Source organism: Amblyomma mixtum, chromosome 10 (assembly GCF_055824585.1).
Source record: "Amblyomma mixtum isolate Tamu chromosome 10, ASM5582458v1, whole genome shotgun sequence".
Classification (NCBI taxonomy): domain Eukaryota; kingdom Metazoa; phylum Arthropoda; class Arachnida; order Ixodida; family Ixodidae; genus Amblyomma; species Amblyomma mixtum.
In genome coordinates, this window is record NC_143021.1 from 124,279,367 (window position 1) to 124,297,250 (window position 17,884).

Here is a 17,884-nt window from a genome sequence, read left to right on the forward strand (position 1 = left end):
CAACGAAGCTCTTGCACGATGCTGCCAACGCCGTACGCAGCGACGCCACGCTTTCCGGGTCCGCCAGTAGGCTCGTGTCCATGTGCCACGTAACAGTACGTGGGGTGTCCTCACCAAAGTCGAGCCTGACTGACAAGGGGTGGTGATCGGAAATCACCGGCGTGCCTGCAGGGAACGCGAGAACTTCGCAGCTAACGACAAAAGAAGCGAGCTCTGGTGGAAAATAGAATTTGTCTATCCGACTCGCTGACTGTGCTCTCTCAAACGTCGCTCCAAAGGCATCCCCGTGAAGCTGCACCCACGGGTCAGACAAGCGGAACTGAGTCACGAGATCGCGGAGCGCGGGGGCACCGCAATAACGGCGACCGTGACCCTGTCCGCGGACGTCACGGTCGATGTTAAGTACACAATTGAAGTCACCGACGATGAAAGTGGGGTAGGGATCAAGGAGGAATGAGTCGAGGCGCTCAAAAAAATCAGAACTACTAGTCCGCCGTGCTGGCGCATATACAACCAACGCACGTACCCGCCGCTGGTTTAGTGTGAAGTCGACCGCAAGAGTGCGGCCGTCCAGCCGAAAGTGCAATCAGCACCCGCGCGCAGGCAGGGGTTTACAAAAACGGCACCAACACCGCACATATGAAAATCAGTCAACGAAAAATAAGCAAAAACAGAAAACCGGGTGGTGAAATTCAGCACATCAAGTGAAGTACGGAAGTTGCATTCCTGTATAAACAGGATGTCGACGCCCCTAGCCCTGGCAAAGTGCATCACCTCTCTCTGTCTGTCTACGGATTGAAATCCCCGAACATTCAGGGAGAGGAGATGCACAACCGCCATGACTGCCAAGAGCACCGACGGCATAGCATACAACCTAAAGAGCGCTGCCATGGGCGGCGCTTGGCGCGCGCGGCACTTTTTTGCTAGAACGTTCGTTAACAGTCTCTTCGGATTCCGATGATTGGGGGTGGGCACGTTTGAAGTCTGGTCGGGAAAAGTCCATGTTTTCGGGGTCGTCGGCGCTTGTGGCCTCGCTCACCGGTTGCTGCGTGGTCTTGGCGACGCTCGCAGCTGAAGCCGATGCCGACGCCAGGGTCGCCGATGGGAGGGTGTGGCTGGCTGGTGACGGGAAGCGCGCGTCGTCCGCACCTCCAGGAGTCGTCGTTCCTGACACCTGGCCGCACGTCAAGTCGCCTGTCAGGCGAAGCGGCGTGACTTTGTCCGGTACGTCCACCAGGTCGCCCGACGCCACGCTCGACTCATCGCCGCTGCTGCTCTCGGTGTTGAAGGAAGCTGTGCGGGGTAGCGGCGGCAAGGGTTCCGCGAAAACAGCACCGAACGGCTCCACCTCGTTTGAAGGCGTCCCCTCGAGCTGCTTCTCCACGGGCACCTCCGTCGCGGGGGTGGGCTCGGGCTCCCTCGGGCTGCTGGTCGTAGGGTCCGCGTCGGCAACAGGCGTCCGGACAGTTGGTGTGCTCCGCGTTTCTGCGACCACGTTGTCCTTGCTCGGTTCCTTTCTCGAGGCGGCGGCCGCCGCATAGGACCGTGGTCGCAGGCAGTCCGCTGTGGCGTGGCTTCCACCGCAGCGCCTGCAAGCCGCTCCGCATCCGGCCGTGTCGTGGCCGAACACCTCGCAGCGAGCGCACCGCGGCGTTCGACACGCCGCGCCGATGTGGCCGTCCAGCCCGCAGCGGGAACACACCTTCCGGACGCCTCGGTAGTCAAACATGACGCGGTGGCCCTGGACGGTCAAGAAGTTCGGCACCGCCGGCTTCATCTCGATCCGGACCACGTGCGTCCCGTTGCCGACGTGACGACGGCCCTTGAGGACGGGATGGGTGATGTCAAGCACCTTGCCGTAGGAGCTGAGTGCCGCTGCCAGCGCCGCGTCTCCCACGAACAGCGGCACACGAAAAGCCGTCACGTGGACCACGGCAGGACCCACGCAGGCTACTGGGACGGAAGTGCCGTTCACGTTGAAGGCGCCTTCCACGAGCATCTTCTCCGCCGCCGCAGCCGAGGCCATGGCGACGCAGAACTTCATGCCTCCATGGTGCTGGAGGCTCTCTAGCCCTTTCGGGCCGACAACCAACTCGATGCCGTCGACGATGTCGTCAGCTGTCGCGTCGGAAGTAACTGTAAATGAAAAACAGTGCGCCTTTGGGGGCGGCGCACGGAACACGGGAGGGGCAGCAGGTCCCGGGCCTCCCATGACGTCACGGGTGGCCGGCTGGGCTGCTGCTTGCACGAACTTCACGCAGTTTGCCCGAGCACCGGCAAAGGCACGGCGCCTGGGCGGGGGAGGCTGGTTGCGGAACCTCCGGGTCGCAGTGGATCCGGGGCCCGCCTGCACTTGTCGATGAAACTTCTCAGGAAGCCAGCACCGAAAAAAACCTTCGCTGGGTCTGGACGAGCTCGGGCGTAGAAAGAGAAGTTTATTTTTTCTGTTTTAACATAGAAAATACAAAACAAAACAGATGAACTTAATTCTCTGATCAGTCATGCACATGCGCAGTGACGCAGCACTGAGCACGTCAGTAATGCAGTAAAAATGCCGATACTCGACCGCCGCGCAGGACGATAAAGTATGTCGACCATTTGCGCAAGAACTCAGCCTCGCTCATTGACAGAGCGTCCATGCATGCTTGTTCAAAGAGGCGCGTGCGCAGGTGCTGCAACATTGGGAACATTGTTCTTTGCGGACGCCCATTTAAGGATGCCACTCCACGCTGCCGCCACAAAACGAACATGCCGACACACAAGAGCATATTTGTGAACAGTTCGCGTGAACTAGTGCGCGCTTCGAGGCGGGTTAAAAACATGCGTGACACTAATGTCCAAAAGGTGCGCGCAACTACACACTCAAACATTGCGTGCTGCAAAGTTTCAAGCAGACCGCACTGCGGGCATCGGGCGGAGGGCGCCACGCCCCACGCCGCAAGGCGGTCTCTTGTGGGCAGGACCCGCCAGCCTCGCAGCCAGCCGAAGTCCCTGACATCTGCAGGAAGCGTAGCTGAGGTCAGTTGGCGCCAGCGTGCCCGTCTCGTTTTCTGGAGTTGTTCGCGGGTCAGCGCAGCGACCGTTAGTGCTTCACACATCCTGGAGGGCGGGGTTTCATCAACATCCAGATCGGGTACGCTGGCAGTCAACGACGTCAGTGTGCGGCGCACATTAACGAAAAATGCCGGGGGCTGCTCGGCTGTAGGGCCAACCACGTGTTGTGAAAAAAACACGTTACGCGCTGTACCCAGAAAGTATGTGAGGAGTGTTCTCCCGGGATAGTCTGGGTTGCGTACAAGATCACGTACTCCTCGCAAAGCGAGCACATTGCACATGGTGCGGATACAAGGTATACCAAACCCACCCATGTACGATGGAAGGCGTATGAACATTCGTGACACAAGTTCGGTTTTGCCCGCCCAAACGAAAGAGCCACAGGCCGAGGTTAGCCTGCGCGGAAACGTGCGCGCTGGGTTTGCGACGCGGGCGACAAAAAAAATATGCGGCTAGGATTGTGGACTTAACTATATAGCAGCGCTCTGCCATTGAAAGGCGGAAAGTTGACGCCACCGAGAGGCGTTTCTCAGCGTTCGTGCGGAGGTTAGTCCAGGTTTCGCGGGCTACTTCTCCGCTGGCTTGGAATACTACTCCCAGGACTTTCACTCCCTGCACCCACTCCACCTCGCCCGCAAGGTTCGGTGTGAAGGTGCCAAACCTTAGTGTCTTGCTTTTTCTCCTGTTCAATAGGGCCCCTGATATCTCGCTGTACTCGAGAAACAGCCGCGAAAAAGCGGCGTAGCTTTCCTCGTCCTTGAGGAAAAGCGACACGTCATCGGCGTAGGCCGATACCTTGATTTGGCCCTGGCCAGGCAGAGGGAAGCCGCGTATGGATGGGCTGTCGTTAATGCGCCGGATGAGTGGATCCAGGCATAACACGAAGAATGTTGGGGAGAGAGGGCATCCTTGCCTTATGCCCCTGGTGACTGAGAAGGGAGCGCTCTGGTGGCCGTTTACAGAGAGACGAGCATTCAGGTCTGCGTAAAGTAAGCGCAGCCTGCTGACAATTTGCGGAGGGAATCCGAAGGCTTCAAGGACTCCGAACAGATACGAGTGTTCCACCCGATCGAATGCTTTCGCCTGGTCTAGTGAAACAAAGCACCCGCTGAAGCCCGTCCTGCTGGCAAATGTGAACAGGTCTCTTGTGAGTGCCAGTGCATCAAACACAGAGCGGTCAGGCACGCTGCTGGTTTGAGCTCGGTGGATTAGGTGAGGCAAGATCGTCCGCATTCTTGTGTTCAGTAAAGATGCGACTATTTTGTAGTCTGCGTTTAAGAGGCTTATGGGGCGCCATGCTTGCGGGTCGGAGGGGTCACCGCCCGCTTTCGGAATGAGTATGATGCGACATTCGCGGAAAGAGTTTGGACGTAACCCATCCGCGAGGAAGCCGTTGACCATCTTCAGGAGCGCTCCTTGGATCTCGTAAAAAAAGTTTGAATATAAACTTGTTGGAATGCCGTCTGGACCGGGGGCAGAGGCTGCATTCATACTCTGCAGGATGGCGTGCAGCTCTTGGCTTGTGGCTGGTGCGCAAAGGTTTTCATGCAGCTCTTCAGCTACTCGTGGCAAGTTTCCAAAAAAGCTTTGTAGAAGCCCGTCATAACCATCTTGAAGATTTAGCCAACTGTCCGTAGAGAACAGGTTCGAGAAGTGACTTGCAAAGATCGTGCAAATATCGGACGCGGTTTTGCTTTGGGTGCCGTCTGGGAGTGTCACGAAAGGAACAGTAGCGGGAGCTAATTCCTCTGCCGTGCCTGCGCGTACGTGTCGTAGCACAGCCGGGTCTGATATAGGCCGCCCGAGCTGGTGTGCACGACTAGCTGCCCGTGATGACTGGCAGAGCAACACGTGGTAACGTGCTTTAAGTAGACTCAGGTAATCGCTCATGGCAAAGGTTAAGGGAGCTCCCCTTTGCACTATACGGATGCGCTCGAGGGTGTCATTCAGTGCATGAGTTACCCGGCGTCTGCGGTCTTGACCGGCCGCCACCAGAGTTGCCTGCCAACGAGCCTTGAGTGTGTCCCATGAATCAGTCGCAACGAAGATCTTGCACGATGCTGCCAACGCCGTACGCAGCGACGCCACGCTTTCCGGGTCCGCCAGTAGGCTCGTGTCCATGCGCCACGTAACAGTACGTGGGGTGTCCTCACCAAAGTCGAGCCTGACTGACAAGGGGTGGTGATCGGAAATCACCGGCGTGCCTGCAGGGAACGCGAGAACTTCGCAGCTGACGACAAAAGACGCGAGCTCTGGTGGAAAATAGAATTTGTCTATCCGACTCGCTGACTGTGCTCTCTCAAACGTCGCTCCAAAGGAATCCCCGTGAAGCTGCACTCACGCGTCAGTCAAGCGGAACTGAGTCACGAGATCGCGGAGCGCGGGGGCACCGCAATAACGGCGACCATGACCCGCTCCGCGGACGTCACGGTCGATGTTAAGTACACAATTGAAGTCACCGACGATAAAAGTGGGGTAGGGATCAAGGAGAAATGAGCCGAGGCGCTCAAAAAAATCAGAACTACTAGTCTGCCGTGCTGGCGCATATACAACCAACGCACGTACCCGCCGCTGGTTTAGTGTGAAGTCGACCGCAAGAGTGCGGCCGTCCAGCCCGAAAGTGCAATGAGCACCCGCGCGCAGGCAGGGGTTTACAAAAACGACACCAACACCGCACATATGAAAATCAGTCAACGAAAAATAAGCAAAAACAGAAAACCGGGTGGTGAAATTCAGCACATCAAGTGAAGTACGGAAGTTGCATTCCTGTAAAAACAGGATGTCGACGCCCCTAGCCCTGGCAAAGTGCATCACCTCTCTCTGTCTGTCTACGGATTGAAATCCCCGAACATTCAGGGAGAGGAGATGCACAACCGCCATGACTGCCAAGAGCACCGACGGCATAGCATACAACCTAAAGAGCGCTGCCATGGGCGGCGCTTGGCGCGCGCGGCACTTTTTTGCTAGAACGTTCGTTAACAGTCCCTTCGGATTCCGATGATTGGGGGTGGGCACGTTTGAAGTCTGGTCGGGAAAAGTCCATGTTTTCGGGGCCGTCGGCGCTTGTGGCCTTGCTCACCGGTTGCTGCGTGGTCTTGGCGACGCTCGCAGCTGAAGCCGATGCCGACGCCAGGGTCGCCTATGGGAGGGTGTGGCTGGCTGGTGACGAGAAGCGCGCGTCGTCCGCACCTCCAGGAGTCGTCGGACTTGACACCTGGCCGCACGTCAAGTCGCCTGTCAGGCGAAGCGGCGTGTCTTTGTCCGGTACGTCCACCAGGTCGCCCGACGCCACGCTCGACTCATCGCCGCTGCTGCTCTCGGTGTTGAAGGAAGCTGTGCGGGGTAGCGGCGGCAAGGGTTCCGCGAAAACAGCACCGAACGGCTCCACCTCGTTTGAAGGCGTCCCCTCGAGCTGCTCCTTCACGGGCACCTCCGTCGCGGGGGTGGGCTCGGGCTCCCTCGTGCTGCTGGTCGTAGGGACCACGTCGGCAACAGGCGTCCGGAGGGTTGGTGCGCTCCGTGTTTCCGCGGCCACGTTGTCTTTGCTCGGGGCCTTCCTCGAGGCGGCGGCCGCCGCATACGACCGTGGCCGCAGGCAGTCCGCTGTGGCGTGGCTTCCACCGCAGCGCCTGCAAGCCGCTCCGCATCCTGCCGTGTCGTGGCCGAACACCTCGCAGCGAGCGCACCGCGGCGTTCGACACGCCGCGCCGATGTGGCCGTCCTGCCCGCAGCGGGAACACACCTTCCGGACGCCTCGGTAGTCAAACATGACGCGGTGGCCCTGGACGGTCAAGAAGTTCGGCACCGCCTGCTTCATCTCGATCCGGACCACGCGCGTCCCGTTGCCGACGTGACGACGGCCCTTGAGGACGGGGTGGGTGATGTCAAGCACCTTGCCGTAGGAGCTCAGTGCCGCCGCCAGCGCCGCGTCTCCCACGAACAGCGGCACACGAAAAGCCGTCACGTGGACCACGGCAGGACCCACGCAGGCTACTGGGACGGAAGTGCCATTCACGTTGAAGGCGCCTTCCAGTAGCATCTTCTCTGCCGCCGCAGCCGAGGCCATGGCGACACAGAACTTCATGCCTCCATGGTGTTGGAGGCTCTCTAGCCCTTTCGGGCCGACAACCGACTCGATGCCGTCGACGATGTCGTCAGCCGTCGCGTCGGAAGTAACTTCGAACTGGAAACAGTGCGCCTTTGGGGGCGGCGCACGGAACACCGGGGGGGCAGCAGGGCCCGGGCCTCCCATGACGTCACGGGTGGCCGACTGGGCTGCTGCTTGAAGGTCTCGTAGTTGCCCGAGCACCGGCAAAGGCACGGCGCCTGGGCTGGGAGGCTGGTTGCGGAACCTCGGGGTCGCAGTGGATCCGAGGCCCGCCTGCACTTGTCAAAACTTCTAAGCAAGCCAGCGCCGAAAATACTTCGCTGGGTCTGGACGAGCTCGGGCAGCAACAAGCGTGCTCGTCGGTCGTCGAACTACGAATGTCCGCCGCTCGCGGCATCGCTCAATTTAAAGCCGGCAAGGAAACTTCCAGATAACAGGTCAAGATCATCTATGGTAATCTGGAAAAACCTAGATGCAGCCTTTCATGGCTGCGAACAATCGAGATTAGTCTAGTCGCTTCTCGCGCCACGAACAAAAGTGATAACGAACCTTTCCTGCTGCCTTGAGCGTGAGGGAACACACACTGCAATGATACGTGGCAATATGTGTAGAAATCAGAAGCAAGAAAGAAAGCCGTCACCGTTATCGTCGTCTCTACGGGCAGGTGGTGCGAAAAACGACCGAAGCTTCTGCGCAGTTGGGACTTTGATGCCACCAGGATCACCGAAGCGCATAAAAGGAACCGCCCGGCATAGCCACTCCTCATTTGGCAGCAGTGGCAGCGCAGAGGACTGCACGCTCTGAGCCTTCGTTCCGTCTGTTTTACAGAATCCCGCTGTCATATGTGTAGAAATCAGAAGCAAGAAAGAAAGCCGTCACCGGGATCGTCGTCTCTACGGGCAGGTGGTGTGAAAAACGACCGAAGCTTCTGCGCAGTTGGGACTTTGACGCCACCTGGATCACCGAAGCGCATAAAAGGAACCGCCCGGCATAGCCACTCCTCGTTTGGCAGCAGTGGCAGCGCAGCGGACTGCACGCTCTGAGCCTTCGTTCCGTCTGTTTTGCAGAGTCCCGCTGTCATATGTGTAGAAATCAGAAGCAAGAAAGAAAGCCGTCACCGGGATCGTCGTCTCTACGGGCAGGTGGTGCGAAAAACGACCTAAGCTTCTGCTTAGTTGCGACTTTGACGCCACCAGGATCACCGAAGCGCATAAAAGGAACCGCTCTGCATAGCCACTCCTCGTTTGGCAGCAGTGGCAGCGCAGCGGACTGCACGCTCTGAGCCTTCGTTCCGTCTGTTTTACATACATTTTTAGTGAATTAGTAAATGACGACTTCAACTCAAGACAATATTTAGCAACACCGCATTATAAGCGGTGCGTTACAGATCAACTCATTCGATTGTTCGTCATTTAGGAGAAATTCTTCCCGACTTAAAGCTAGAGTAGTATCACCCAAAAATACTTCTATGCTCATCCGCTGTCCTCACTAATATTCTTTTAATGTTATTGCTGCTCGTATGTGCAGGGAACATCGGTGTGTCGAAATCAATAAACAGCCCATTAACACCTAAAGCTTGAACTTCACCGTTCCTTTATCTGATAAAAGAGGAAAGAGTAACCAACGATGTTAAATGTACGTCAAAACGAGTCTAGCGTGCACGGTGCATTCCCTTAGGGCGTGTTGATGTTGTCCTCTAACAACTTCAACGGAAATAATGATTCCATTCTAGGGGAAAATCTCGGTACTGAAAGCAATGAAAAAACACGAAAAAAAGTTTTTCTTTGTGAGTGACATAGGTTCTCCTGCATAAATATGGATGGCACCAGTGCAAAACTTACCCAGTAGTGGCGAAAAGACAAGTACTTCAAGTGTTAAACTTTTCCTCGTTGCTTGCCGCATATCATTAATTTCGTTTCTTTATCCGAGCAGGTTCATTATGTAATGTAGTGATCATGTGATGGCAAGGCGCACTCCTTACCTGTACCGTGCTTTGCTAACTACAACACACTTAGGTTCAATACCTGTAACCTTTGCTTGAAAACGGAAAAACGAATGTGTACACATGAGTGTGGGTATTTCAAGCAGTATAATATGCGTTCGTGACAAAATTACAGGTTACTACACACACGTAATGAACTCTGGTGCACTTTTCAATGCAGGGTCACAAAAAGTGCAGGCTCGGCGTTTCCGGAAAATAGTTGAAAAGACGCTACGCGTCACGTGTTATGGCCACTCTCTGAAGAGGAAATACGCTTCTGTAATAACAGAACGATAAATAATTTTATGCCAAATTGACAAACAATGGCCCGTAAATATGGCGAGTGGTACCCATGAAAAACATATTAAGTATGTAAGGGGATAATAAACTCATTATACTTCACTTCTCTGCTTCGGTGAAGAGGCTATGCAATGATTCTCGGCATGAAGATTTTGAAAGGAGCTCTCCAGTCAGAGCTGCAGCCGATAATGCGCAGCCGAGCAAATACAATACAAAGTAGAAGACAATTAGTTCATGCTCATCCTTGTTGCCTGCGTCCTGCGGCACGGACGTGATGCGATGAGGAAAAGCTAGTCCATGTTCAGCGATGGCAAGCAGTAGGTGGCGGTGTTGCTCGCTGTAAGGAAAATGACGATAAATATTGATAGGAGCAAACAATACAGAAACTATTTCAACTCCCAGCAATGGAAAGCGTATTAACAAATGATTCGCACAGTTTATGGGTTTGAATTTCTATGCTGAGTACAGAACGGCTTCTTTTGTTTCTTCTGTGTTTATTCAAGAGATAGGTATCTAGGTTGAAAACTCATTTATCGGTGACGAGAAATATAGATTCGTCGAAGGGGCTCCATTTGCTTGAAGTGCAGCATCTGCTTAGCGACTTCGATCTGGGTGACAGGATAGCGCTGATCTAATTTCTTGTGAGTGGGATATCGCTTGCATCCAGTCGTGCATCGATGACCGCAAACAGGCATAAGTTCTCCAGTGTGGCTTCCGGTGCAACACGTGAATATCGGTTAGCGTCGCTTGCTCCGCAATAATCTCCCCTTCCTCCATGTTCTGTACCGGGCCATAACCACCAAACACAAACACTCTTTCGCCAGTAATGCAACAGCCTGGAAACCACCTGGCAGACGGGCCTAAGCCCAGCAGCCTCACCTCAGTCCAGCACGATGTCAGGCTCGTACTTGTGCATGTCAGCACAGTAAGTGTCCCGAAGTTGGTTGAACCCCCCAAAGATGTAAAGCTCGCCTCTGTAGACAAACGCTGAATGCCCGTGCCGACCCACGGGAGGAACGCCCAGTACGTGTGGGCGCACCCAGGTCGAGGTGGTTGTTTCCAGGTAGAATAATGAGTTGACGTTTTCAATGCGACCAGCGAGAAAAGTGGCAGCTAAGCCTCCACCCCACACGTACATGCAGGTCCCGATTACAGAGGCCGTGTGGAAGGATCGCGGAGGAAGGACCTCTCCATTGGTGGGGACACGATGCCACTCCATGGTATCCAGGTGAAGCGCGCTGACGTCTTGGGAATCATGTGGGTCCCCAAAAATATACATGCGATGACCGACCATGCAAGCTGAGGCGCCGTAATGCGGTGTCGGCGCCTCACCATTCACTTGAGGGCAGCTCCATGTCATGGTGTTGGTGTCGGAACTATAAAGGACGCTGTCCGACTCCCAGCCGTTCCGCAAGCCACAAAGGTACGCGCAGTGACCGCAGGCGACAACGGTGCGACGGAAAATGTTATTCGGCTGGCCATTGGACGGTGAATGTGTTTCCACGATATGCCACCGCGACGTTTCAGGGTCGAAGATGGACACGTCGACGAGGTTCCTTAAGGGGTGAGGCCTGTCCACTTCAAATGAGCCGAACGAGTAGACCTTGCCATTGATGGAAACGGCACGGTGGTTGACATGCTCTGGAACACCACTCAGTCGCATCGTCCACATCTTGACGGGGCAGCTAGGGCACTGAGAAACACGGCGCGATCGTTCCAGCGATTCTGCCGACCTCACGTGGCCTTTCCTGAAACAGCGATATGGTGACCAGTTTCCGCAGTGCGTGCGGCAGCGATGATTTGAAGGGTGACTATGTTTGTCATATAATGGAATATTTTCGTTATTTCATGATGCGCAAGTGTATTAACGTTGCAAGACGAAACTGCCTACTGTAAAGTTGCTGTCGGCGAGAAAAAAAAACGAAAATCGTAAGAGCTGTCACAAAGGCGCTTCAGCGATTTGTCCAGCCTGTTCCTGACCGAAAACTTTCAGGACGCTGCTAGCCGCGTCGCTAATGCTTCCCAGTTAACTCTTTATTAGACACTTTTAGCTGAGCTGACCGGTTTTGCGGCCCGCTACCCAGCTGAGCGGTGCGGACGTTCAAGTGCCCATGCGCAGTACGCTCACCCTCGAGCGGGTCAGCGGAGCGGCGCCTCCGCTCTGCAGGCGCGCCGGCTTAGTGCAGCGTCGTATTTATTTATTTATTTATTTATTTACCCTCAGGGCCGTTAGGCGTTACAGAGGGGAGTGGGAATAACATGCAAGTATAATAAACAAAACAGCAGCTAGAAAAATTGAATATAGTTACAGCACACACTGGTATAAAATCAATAACAGAATTAACAAAAGGCAGCATTACACAAAACAAAACGCAAAAGAAAGCAGCAGCTAATAAATTAACAAAGTTATAGACACATACTTATATAAAATTAATAACAGCGTTACGAAATGCAGCAGTATCCGTAATTACAGCAATATTCTGGGGAAGGTGATTCCAGCTGACACAAGTTCTGGGTATGAATGAATCGTGAAAACATCTTGTACGACAAGGAGGGATCCAAACTTTGTGACGGTGATCAATGCGTGCGGAAATATAGGGTGGTCTTTTTAGTAACTTCTCTTTAAGATAAGGATTATGATAAATTTTGTGAAAAGTACATAATGAAGCTATTGACCTGCGATGGGAAAGAAGCTGTAGGGAAAGGCTAGTTTTCATGGCAGTTACACTACTAGTACGATGATAGTTGGAAAGTATGAAGCGACAACCGCGGTTTTGAATAGATTCTAAGTCAGAAATGAGAGATTCGACCCCAGGGTTCCACACCGATGAAGCATATTCCAATTTAGAGCGGACCAATGTTTTGTAAAGTAATAGTTTTAATGAACTCGGTGCACATGAAAAATTTCTGCGAAGGTATCCAAGCATGCGATTGGCGTTATTTGTAATGTAGTCAACATGAGTTTTCCAAGACAGGTTAGAAGAAACATGAACACCCAGATATTTATAAGACGACACAGTTTCAAGAGTGATGCCATTGATGCAGTAGGTAGAGGGTGTATTAGATAGACGAGAAATGGGCAAATGCTTGCATTTAGTAATGTTTAGCTTCATATTCCACAGGTTACACCAATCCAGTACCTTGTTAATATCTGACTGAAGAACACATACATCATTATCATCATTAATTTCGCGATAAATAACACAGTCATCGGCAAAAAGACAAATGGAAGACGATATATTAGTTGGTAATTCGTTTATATGAATGAGAAAGAGGAGGGGCCCAAGAACGGACCCCTGAGGCACGCCAGAGCAAACAGGAGAGGAATCTGAATTGACGTTATTTGCTGTTACGAACTGACTTCGGTTTGAAAGAAAACAATGCAGCCATGCAAGCAATGTGGAATCAATGTTAAGGCTGTTTAGTTTAAGAAAAAGAAGCTCATGTTAAACCTTGTCAAATGCTTTAGAAAAATCCATAAATACAGAATCAGCATGGGACCCACGATCCAGAATGCAATGCAGGTCATTTGTGAAACATATGAGTTGCGTTTCGCATGAAAATGATTTACGGAAGCCGTGTTGGGCATTAGTGAAAAAGCAATTGGATTCTAAAAAGTTGACAAGATGAGTGTAGATGACATGTTCCATGATTTTACATGGAATGCTGGTGAGCGACACAGGGCGAAAGTTATCAGGGCAATGTTTATCGCCAGACTTATGCAGCGGAATCACCCTCCCAACCTTCCAGTCATTGGGAATACAGCATGTTTCCAGGGACTGGTCAAACAGTTTGGTGAGGATCATGGAACTGTACATCTTTGTGTTAACTAGAAATTTCGAATTAATGTTATCGACGCCACAGGAGGAAGAAATCTTAAGGTTTTCAATTATCCTCAGGATGCCAGTTGTCTCAAAAAGAATTGGATCCATGGGAAAAGCATCCAATACCGGACACTCCTGATTGGTAAGGGAAACATTGCCAGAAAAAGCAGCAACAAAAACACTGTTAAGAACACTAGCGCATTCATGAGGTGAAAATGCAACGCCGTCAGAAGATGTAAGTAGTATTGACGAACTATCTTTCTTGTTCACAGTGTTCCAAAACTGTCTAGGGTTATTAATCAGCAAAGCAGGCAAAGTACTGTTAAAGAAGGTGTCCTTAGCATTTTTCAGAGCTAATTTGTACTCAGCGGCCGCAGAAAGGTAACAGTCCCATCGTTGTTGCGAATTCGACGATTTCGCCGAGCGAAACAAACGTTTTTTCTTATTGGATAGTCTTTTTAGAACGTTGTTAAACCACGGTGATTGGCTATTACACCGCAAAATTCTTAGCGGCACAAATGTATTAGTGAGACGTTCAACAGTGTCCCTAAACATTTCCCAGTTAGTGTGGACAGAACGCTGTGGAAAATCTGGTAAATAACTGTTTAAGAAAAGAGCTAATTCACGATTAATAGCATCATAGTCAGCCCGCTTGTAATCTCTAATTGACTTGAAGATGTTCCGGAGATTAGGAATATTAATTTTTACATCGAAATGAAGCAAGGTGTGATCACTAAGACCAGGTAAGTACGAGATTGAAGCGATAAGATCCGGCGCGTTGGTTAGCACAAGGTCTAAAACATTGGAAGATGATGGCGTGATACGAGTTGGCTTAGTAACTAGCTGCGAAAGGTTAAAGTCCAAACCGGTTCGCAAAAAGTTATTGCATTCGGTAGAAAAGGGGCGAGGATACGGCGACGTATTAGCCCACACGATACTGGGATAATTGAAGTCACCAGCAAGAAGGATTGCCGCGCCCGGATAACGTACTGAGATCATGTTAAGAGCATCATGCAAATCTTCAGCGAAAGTTGCACACGAAGACGGGGGACGGTAGCATATGCCCAGAATCAGTTTCCTGAAATGAACGCGAAGTTCAACCCAAACCAACTCTAAAGTGCTAGAAAGACTAACCGGTGAAGACACAATATTATCGGCGATGGCTATTAAAACACCTCCTCCACTTCTGTGACCTCTATCAGAACGATAAACATTGTAGCGCTTCTTGCAATCAAACAGTTCCTTGCTCTCTATCTTTGCAGAGAGCCACGTTTCTGTTAGCAATACAACATCGGCATCACATGACTCGATGACAGAGTTTAGATCTTCCCGCTTTGGTATTATGCTTCTTATGTTTGTGAATCGTATGGAATCGTATGGAAATGCCTGTAGTTTTCCGGTTAGTTCAAGATGTCTGCCTTTGGCTCGCCGGTCGCGTCTGAGAGCGCTTCCTAGTTTCACTTTCTCAAGGACTCATTTTCTACACTACACTCGTTTAAAGCGCTTCAAAATTGACAAAGATCGCTGTTTGCACTGCAGCTTAGTGAGGGTGAATCCTTTCGAGCGACTGTGAGCAGTGTTGCCAAATGTTGGCGAGCAAACGTAGCTAGATGTCAGGTTGAAAGTAGCTAGAAGTAGCTAAAAAATCCAGCAAGGAGCTAAAAGTAGCTAAATGTTTTTCAAGCGATTTTTTAAAATATACTTTATGTGTATAACGCATTTATTTGCAGCCGTATAACCCTAAAAAGCAAATACAGCTCTCAAGTCATGTTTCTTTGAAGCCAACCATGCAGAACATGTATGGACGAATAATAAATGTCCTCCGGGTTCTTGTTCCAATAATTTAGGGCAGGCGCAGTTTTTGCAAGGCGTCAAGGCTTGCGAGCTCACGAAAGCCGTGCAGCGAATGCATCACGTACTGCTCTGTAGACATGTAAAAGTAAACTACGTATACTTTATAGGCGTACCCAAAGGCCTATGAAATCGAAACTCAAATTTTCAACAAAATGTGCAACTGTAAAACAGGAAAAAAGAAAAACTGATAAAGTGCTCAATTCTGAGCACTTTAACAAAATAGGATTTTAATTGCCTATTCTGTAGCCCTACGCCAAGCATTTATATATTGTATTGCCTTGTTTGTAAACCACATTTAATTACCATTCAGTGGCATGGAGGATGCCCAGTTGTCTGGTGTATTCATCAGATAATGATCAGATACAAAAATACACTGCTAGAAGGCACCTTAAAAAAAGTCTGACATTAGTAAACTAAAGTCAACTTCAGACTGATGAACACAAAATCACCACAAAAACACTTGAAAGCTTTTTGGATGTTGATTTTAATAACAAAAAACTTTTGATGGAAGCCTACACATGCAGGCATATGTGAAAGCCATGAACGCTCGGCAAAAAGGTTCAACCGATCGTTAGAACACTGATTATACAAAAGCTAGCAACAGACTTGCTGAAGAAAACATGAAAAATCCATATTTCACCGCGTCATGTGTTCATAAGCAAAATACATTATTATAGAAAAACAAATCTGAGCGCAATCTTCCGCACCGGGCAAACCAAACGTTAACGTAGACGAATTAGGCTGCGCTGTTCGTACGGAGTGGAAAACCTTTCCGTCCACATAAATAGCAAGATGCCATAAACTGAAAACAAAATTGCACATTTGCAACGAACGAAGCAATCTAGAATAGCATTTGATACACATAACGTGCAATAGAGATTTTATCGTAGGTACTTCTGAGCGTACAGTCAAACACATTCGCGAACAAAAAAAGCACTATATTACATAACCGCAACCCATAACATATGGTAAGGCCGAGTGATAAAAATCTCTGAACTTTCATCAGAACAGCAAAACCGGATGAAGACAATATATACAGCACAATAAGCAGGAAACGTACAACTATACAGGAGTACATAAACGCAATCAGTCGTGCTGTACACACAGTTCTTGAATAATATCTGCAGCTTGCAGAGCATCATCATCTGCCGTTGAGTAGGATGCCATCGTGCCGATTTTTGCTACCACGACACGTGGCAAGCTATATTCATGACATTTTTTCTTGTGCCTCCGAAGCCCGTCCCGCACACTTAGTAGCGCATTTAGTGTGTCAATGTCTAGCCTATTACGACGCTTGTTCTTCACAATGCTCATGTCGCTAAAGCACCTTTCTACTCCAGCATTTGAGAAAGGCAATGACAGCACTGTCATGGCGAGAGTGGCCAGCTCGACAAAGGGGTTTTCACCTTGCGCGTCCCTATAGGAACCGACTTCTGCCCAGAAACCATCGGTTGTATTCGTGGAGCACCATTTTACGTGCCGCAAATTCCTCCACTGAGTTTCGCAAGCGGACACGGCTTCCACGGAGAGAAACTGTGACGCCAATTCCGTAATTGGCTCATCTGTTGCTCTCAGTGCGTGCTCAACAGATAGGAGGGAAGCCTTTTGCAAGCACTGAATGTTTTCTGGAAGCCGCTGACGCAGCTGGTTGAAGAGTTCCACAATGAAACGTCGCGAGCGAAGGCGCAGCTCCTTTTCATCGTCGCGTGGCAAGCATGCGTCTCGGAGTGCTGTTTCAAACCGGTGACCAAAGTACGGATTTGGGTCGAGATGCTCGTTGATATTGACCGTTAAGACGTCGTATCGGGAGGTTGGCAAAGATGCTTTTGCGACCGTCGATTTCACAAGGATCATCAGGTCTTCGAACAATTTCATCTGGTCTTGTTTTTCCGCTTGATAGGATTTGTTGACACGCTGAACTTCCGCTAAATCCCAGTCCAGCAATAATACGTAGCATTTGTTCTTGGGGTCGCTGTATATTTCATAAAGCATCATTGCCGTGTAGCAATTTTTGTCTGTCTGTGCTTTTTCAAAAACTTCCTTCAGTTCAGTCCACTGGGCAAGTATCCTACTTGCTGCAGTGTGTATTGGCAGCCAGCGTGTGTCACAGGCTAGCGGTATAGTAAGCGGAGTCTCGCCATCGTTTATTTCGCGGTATAAGCTTTGGTATTCCAGTTTCCTTGCTGAGGAGTGAGCAAACCATCGGTATGTCTCTCTGACCAGAAATTCTACGTTTCGTGGCAAGGCAACCGACGCATGTGAAACTGCAAGCTGGAGTGAATGGCAGACGCATCGCACCATAACAAGATGGGGCATTTCGTTTCTGAGTCGAGTGTAGACGCCACTATTCACGCCCGTCATGACGCTTGCATTGTCGTCTCCAACGCCGACAAGGTTTTGGGGGTTCAAGCCCTTAGACCACAATCCTTCTAAAAGCGCTGAGGTGATGCCTTCAGCATTGCACTGTTCGAGTTCTTGCAGGGTAAGAAAAGTCGAAACGACCTCACCATCTGACTGGGAAAAATACCTGATAACGATGCCAAGCACCTTGACGACACTAATGTCGGTCGACTCGTCGATCAGAACGCTGTACTTCTGTTCCGCAATGTCTTCCCGCAACGATTTTTCAAAATGCGGTCCAAGGACGTTCTTAATAAGATTAGTACACTTTGTGCGGTGAATCTTAATCTTAGACGTGACCTGGCTATCTTGAAAAATCTACTTGCAAGCTTCGCCCAAGTGGTCGATGGTGTTCATCGCGCA

General features: G+C 50.9%; 1 pseudogene; it reads left to right on the forward strand.

Annotated features, from left to right (window-relative positions):
- The window catches only part of LOC149326853 (uncharacterized), a 56,488-nt pseudogene that overhangs the window by 22,946 nt on the left and 15,658 nt on the right, over positions 1-17,884 (forward strand).